Genomic DNA, 6880 nt, shown 5'->3' with positions numbered 1-6880 from the left:
CTTAGGCTCCCAAGCCACATACATGCTTTTGAAAGTGTTACCCCAAATCTGAACCACATCCAGATCTGAACACTATGTTGTTGGTCCATCTCCACTGAATGTAACAACCAATGTGTCTCCTCAGATTTAAATGAGATTCATATTTATGCTGTACTATGTCCATGATTTTATAATTTATACCAGTTGGAGCTAGATTTTTCTCCTTAATTAAGAAATCATGTTGGCTGCCATTTTACAGAATGTGATTTACTCACCGAGAAAAGATAAAATGTATCACAACAAACTAGGGAAATGCAACCTAGATGGAGCTACTATAAGATGATGCATAACTGGTTGGAAAACCGTTCCTAGAGGGTAGTTATCAGTGGTTCACAGCCATGCTGGAAGGGCATACTGAGTGGGATCCCACAGGATCAGTTCTGGGTCCAGTTCTGTTCAGTATCTTCATCAGTGATTTAGATAATGGCATAAAGAGTACATTTATAAAGTTTGCGGATGATAACAAGCTGGGAGGAGTTGCAAGTGCTTTGGAGGATAGGATTAAATTCAAAATGATCTGGACAAACGGAAGAAATGGTCTCAAGTAAATAGGATGAAATTATCAGTTGCACAGATACAAAATGGGAAATGACTGCCTAGGAAGGAATAATGCAGAAAGGGATCTGGGGGTCATAGTGGACCACAAGCTAAATATGAGTCAACAGTGTAACACTGTTGCAAAAAAAGCAAACATCATTCCGGGATGTAATGAGCAGGAATGTTGTAAGCAAGACACAAGAAGTAATTCTTCTGCTCCACTCCGGGCTGATTAGGCCTCAGCTGGAGTATTGTGTCCAGTTCTGGGCGCCACATTTCAGGAAAGATGTGGACAAATTGGAGAAAGTCCAGAGAAGAGCAACAAAAATGATTAAAGGTCTCAAAAACATGACCTATGAGGGAAGTTTGAAAAAACTGGGTTTGTTTAGTCTGGAAAAGAGAAGACTGAGAGGGGACAAGATAATAGTTTTTTCAAGTACATAAAAGGTTGTTACAAGGAGGAGGGAGAAAAATTGTTCTTTCTAACCTCTGAGGATAGGGCAAGAAGCAATGGGCTTAAATTGCAGCAAGGGCGGTTAGGTTGCACATTAGAAAAAACTTCCTAACTGTCAGGGTAGTTAAGCACTGGAATAAATTGCCTAGGGAGGTTGTGGAATCTCCATCACTGGAGATTTTTAAGAACAGGTTAGACAAACAACTGGTAGGGATGGTCTAGACCAGTGGTTCCCAAACTTGTTCCGCTGCTTGTGCAGGGAAAGCCCCTGGCGGGGCGGACCGGGTTGTTTACCTGCCACGTCCACAGGTTCGGCCGATTGCGGCTCCCAGTGGCCGCGGTTCGCTACTCCAGGCCAATGGGAGCTGCGGGAAGCAGCGCGGGCTGAGGGACATACTGGCCGCCTCTTCCAGCAGCTCCCATTGGCCTGGAGCAGCGAACCGCGGCCACTGGGAGCTGTGATCCGCCGAACCTGCGGATGCGGCAGGCAAACAAACAGGCCCGGCCCGCCAGGGGCTTTCCCTGCACAAGCCGTGGAACAAGTTTGGGAACCACTGGTCTAGGTAATACTTAGTTCCGCCTTGAGTGCAGGGGACTGGACTAGACCTCTCGAGGTCCCTTCCAGTTCTGTGACTCTATGATCATTATACAGAGCCCAGATTGACAGAGGGTTGAGACAGGGCTACCTCCATGACTGCTGTTTCCATTTAGATTGGAGTGACTGCATTTTTCCTTATGTACATCACCCCCTTCACAGAGTAGTTCCAGGGAAAAGAAACAGTTTTGTTCCCGTGTATCCACCAGTAGCCTTAGCTGCATGATAAACAGAAGGAAAAAGAAAACTTTGCTAGCTGGCAAAATAGGGAAGAGACATCAGGCATCTATTCACACTTCACTCCTACCACAGGTATGTTCCACAGTGTCTGCCAGGCCTGAGCAATGTGGAGCTACACATTAAGCTGAAGTTACGGGTTGTTTTTAGTGCCTCAAACCAAAAGGCTTTAACGCAGAAATACGCTGTGTCAAAATAAAGCCTTATTGGAATTTAAAAATAACGTACTTGTTACAGAACTGAACAAGACTGTCAAAATGCAATGGGACAGATCCTCAGCTGGCATAATTTAATGTTGTGTGAAGATATGCTCCTATATATACAGTAGATCCCTTTTGCCATCTTCTGTAGCGCAGCACAAAATGCATGGATCTGAAAATTGCATATTTAAAGAAAGGGTGCCTTCTGGGGATGAGCTCCTGCCTCATAGGGACCCCCCAAAATGTGACAGTCGGGACATGCCTAGGGGTAGCTCAGTTATAGCAACTTGTCTTCAGAGCTCTGCATGGGGCTGGCCCAAGCTATCAAAGGGATCGCCTCACTCTGTGTGATCACGACTTCTCGTCACACCTGTGGTGTTCTGCTGGAACAATGGAACTGCCAGCTTCGAGAGTGAGACTTATGCATGTTGGAGACAGCTTTCCTGAAGACTGACCCACTACTGCAAACTTCACTTCCATTAGAACACCCATAAGTCTCACTGCGTTCAGACTGAAATGTCAGAGCCATCCCTTTCTTCCTCCTAATCGATCTATTTCAAAGGGTTTGGTCCAAAGGAGCTAAAAGAGCATAATGCAATAATTGCTGCCTAAGAAACTTCTTCAAAATGTCTGCAAACTGATTAAAACTTTCATGTTATTTTCAAATCCCATCCAGAGACTTAGAAATACAATTAATATTTTGTAAAGTTAACAAAGGTAATTAAACCCATAGGAAACATCAGAAATGGGGGATAGTTGGAAAATAGGCAAAAGCTCACTGTGTTTATAGAATTACTGAGAGGCGTGGAAGAGGGATTACTGCAACAGACAGAACGCAAGGCCTTAATAATAATGATGATTAGATACCATGATGATGGCTGTGGTATAAGAACCTAAAAATAATAGACCGTTTTTTTGTTCTATGTTCATACAGCACCTAGCACAATGGGGGCCTGGTTAATGATTAGGGCTCCTATGTGCTATGGAAATGCAAATAATTAATTATAACAAGAACAGAGGTTGTGAAATTTTTGGTGCACTTGAACCCATCTCTGATTTAATCTATATTCTCTCTCTCTCTCTTCCATACATTAAAATATAGACAAGTAACTACTTCAAACCACAGTTCCTGGTCCAGGCACTTGATGCAATATAAACAGTCCATGGTTCAAGTACTGCCCCACATGGAGACAGAGATTTGTCTGTGTACAGAGAGCTCCTTGCAGGATCTGGGCCCCAACATATTATAAACAAATAATAATTAACCCTAAATAAATTAATCAGATGTGGTTTGGGACCAAGATGTCATTAACCTCAGCTGTCAATTACCAGATGATGAACACTTGGTATAGCATGGATGCAGGCAGCTGATTGACAGATAAGTCTAGTACATCCAGGCAAGGACATTCAGTCTTCTTGAGGAATTCTGGTTGTTGGAGGTTGCAGGAAGAGTTTTCTGAATATTATTGGTTACGTGGAGAGTCTACTGGCTAACGAAAAACAGCCCTTTCTCAGAATAAATATATTTTGGACCAAGAGGAGGGAACTTGAAATAAAATAGCATCCATCCATCCATCCACCCAAGCATTTATAAAAGGAAACCCAGTGAGGGCTGGTCTGTACAGTTTCATGTACCTATGTCACTGTGTTGGTTAGTGGTGTGATATTTTTACTGAAATAGTTATACCACTGTATCTGAATCCACATTAGGGGGTAAAGCAGACATGCCAAACCCATGGAAAAAACGCAGAAATAGGGCTTGTTTTTGGCTTAATTGGCTTCTGAGTTGCTTGTTGGCTAGTTTTTGGCTTGTTGCTTGTTTGGCTTGTTGCTTCTTTTTTTTGATCAGCTCCCAGCAAGCAGGGGTAAGTGGGTGCAAGCAGGGGCAAGGGGAGCAAGCAGGCGCAAGGCGGGGAGAGAGTCAGGGATGCACAGCGGGCCCACCACAGTCCCAGACTGCATGCTGGGGGGATCTAGTCACATAGAATGTGTGGGTTCTTAAGGATTGGCTTGTTTTGGCCTTGTTTTGAAATGGGATTAGCTTGATTTCTGGCTTATTGTGAAAGTTGGGGTGTTTATTTACCGCGTGAAAGTTGGCAACTGTGGGGTAGAGCTAAGTGAAATTCAGAATTTCCATCCTGCAAGAAATTTCAACATTTGCTGAAATTTCTAATTTGCAGAATGGAAATGGTGAAACATCTCTATTTAGAAACATTGAGCTATTTCATTTCAATATTTTTGATCTAAACAAAAGTAAAATTGAAAAGTTGTTTTGATTTATTGAACTGACCTGATGCACTTAGTTTTGACTCCATTCTATATTGAACTGCATTTTTGCAGTGACACATTGCCCCATGGGTGCTGTAGTTTGAGATTCTCATGTACATCTTTACCCCAGTGGGCCAGGTTCCCTGGCTGCATTATATCTCCCAGGTTGTACCTGGAGTCACGTGACTCCTAGGATTCACCACACTGCTCACTCAGAGGAAAATCCACATTGAATTATGGGAGATGTATCCTCCAGGGATCCTGGCCCATATACAAGAATAGGGGCCCAAACTAGCACTCCCATAAGGCAATGATTTTACTATACTGTGAGTGTGGGTACCATCACCACTAACCATTCCGGTCAGTCTTTCTCTAGGCCAATGAATCTTTAGTGATACAAAGTGGAACAGCTCCAACAGCAGACAGTGAAAGACATTCAATGCAGAACAGCCAGTAGCCTTGTGTTTAGGGCACTTCCCTGATGTATAGAAGACCTGGATTCAAATCCCTGCTTCAGGCAGTTTATCCTGGACCTGAGAAACCTTCCTGGTGAAGGTTTTGTAAAAACTGGCTCTTTCCCATGAATGCTTTCAGTGACCAACCAGCATTTTATGACAAAAGAAAAGTGTAATTGGAAAAGTCTTAAACAGCTTTAATTAATAAATCAGTCAATGTCTATTAAAACACATCATTTTGCAGGGAAAGACAGACTAGCTTTTAACAAGTGAACGGTATTAACTCCTTGATATTTAACAATTTTATCAAAAAGGTGAATAACGTTTTGTTTGATCAAAATATTCAGGCTGGCATTTAAAGAGATCATGAGACATGAAGCATGGCAATAATGTGAATCTCAGGTTTTTAAGCAAAAAAACTTGACTGGTTTTAGTGTGTTCTGTGCACCTATTATCTGAAAAGAGTAATCAAATTATGATTTGTTTAGTTTTAATATTCCATAGCACTGACTGGAGGAATTAAGGTACAATGAATATATATTTAACTGTCTAGAAAAAAAATAAAAAATACATTTAAACAATGTGATGGTACCATAGTAGCTCTGAAATAGCTTTTACCTGGCAAAAGTACTGACAACTAATTGGCATTAACTAACTTAGCTACCATAATTGTAATCAAGGGAAATCACTACACGAGAACTAAATTTCTAATGATATGCCCCATAAAATTTCTTAATGAAGCTTACTGTTAAATCATCTTTTGGAATATTCTTTTTTTTTCTGAAAAATGAAATAGTTTAGAATAATAGAAAATCCTTCTCACAAATTACATCCTGTATGTCCATCTTTCTGTAGAAGTGGCTTAGCAATATAAGGACTGGAGGGTGAGAAAACCTGGATTTGTGCTGGAAGTGGCCCAACCTGATGATCACTTTAGATAAGCTATTACCAGCAGGACAGTGGGGTGGGAGGAGGTATTGTTTCATATTCTCTGTGTATATATAAAGTCTGCTGCAGTTTCCACGGTATGCATCCGATGAAGTGAGCTGTAGCTCACGAAAGCTCATGCTCAAATAAATTGGTTAGTCTCTAAGGTGCCACAAGTACTCCTTTTCTTTTTGCGAATACAGACTAACATGGCTGTTACTCTGAAATATAAGGACTGGCACTTGGCAGGTCGAACTTCAGCAGGACCATTTGAGCAATGGTCTCAAGTTGCAGTGGGGGAGGTCTAGGTTGGATATTAGGAAACACTATTTCACTAGGAGGGTGGTGAAGCACTGGAATGGCTTACCTAGAGAGGTGGTGGAATCTCCATCCTTAGAGGTTTTTAAGGCCTGGCTTGACGAAGCCCTGGCTGGGATAATATAGTTGGTGTTGGTCCTGCTTTGAGCAGGGGGTTGGACTAGATGACCTCCTTAGGTCTCTTCCAACCCTAATCTCCTATGGTTCTATAAGGAAGTAGTGAGACCATTAACCTTGGGATTCAAGAGACCCAGGTTGAATTCCCTGATCCATCACAGACTTCCTAAGTGACCTTGAACTAGTTGCTTAGTCTCTCTGTGCCAGAGTTCCCCATCTGTAAAATGGGGATCTTTTGTCAGACACAGCAAAACAAGTTGATTTGTTTGACAACAAGGGGAAGACAAAGTATACATGGCTATCAATGTCCCAAAAGCAACCATCAGAGTAGATGGAGAAACACTAGAAGAAGTAAGTCATTTTACCTATCCAGGGAATGAGATGTCACACAACGAATACCAAAAGCATCAAACAACTTTCATACATTTGAGAAGATTTGGCAAAGTAGCATGACTGGCACTGATACAAAACCACAATCTGTTAACATTGGCATCATGTCGGTCCTCCATTATGGATAAGAGTCATGGAAATCTGCAACAGAAATTGATAAGAAAATCAATTCATTCCAAAGTAAATGCCTGCAGAAGATCTTTAGAATCCATTGGAAAGAATTTCTTGCAACATCAGAATTCTAAGGAGAACAAACTAAAGCAACAAACACGGATAGAAGAAAACAATGGACTTATTTAGGACATGCCTTAAGGATGGCACCAACACTACTTCCATGTCAAGG

Source organism: Eretmochelys imbricata, chromosome 1, assembly GCF_965152235.1.
Source record: "Eretmochelys imbricata isolate rEreImb1 chromosome 1, rEreImb1.hap1, whole genome shotgun sequence".
Classification (NCBI taxonomy): domain Eukaryota; kingdom Metazoa; phylum Chordata; order Testudines; family Cheloniidae; genus Eretmochelys; species Eretmochelys imbricata.
This window is presented reverse-complemented; position numbering follows the sequence as displayed.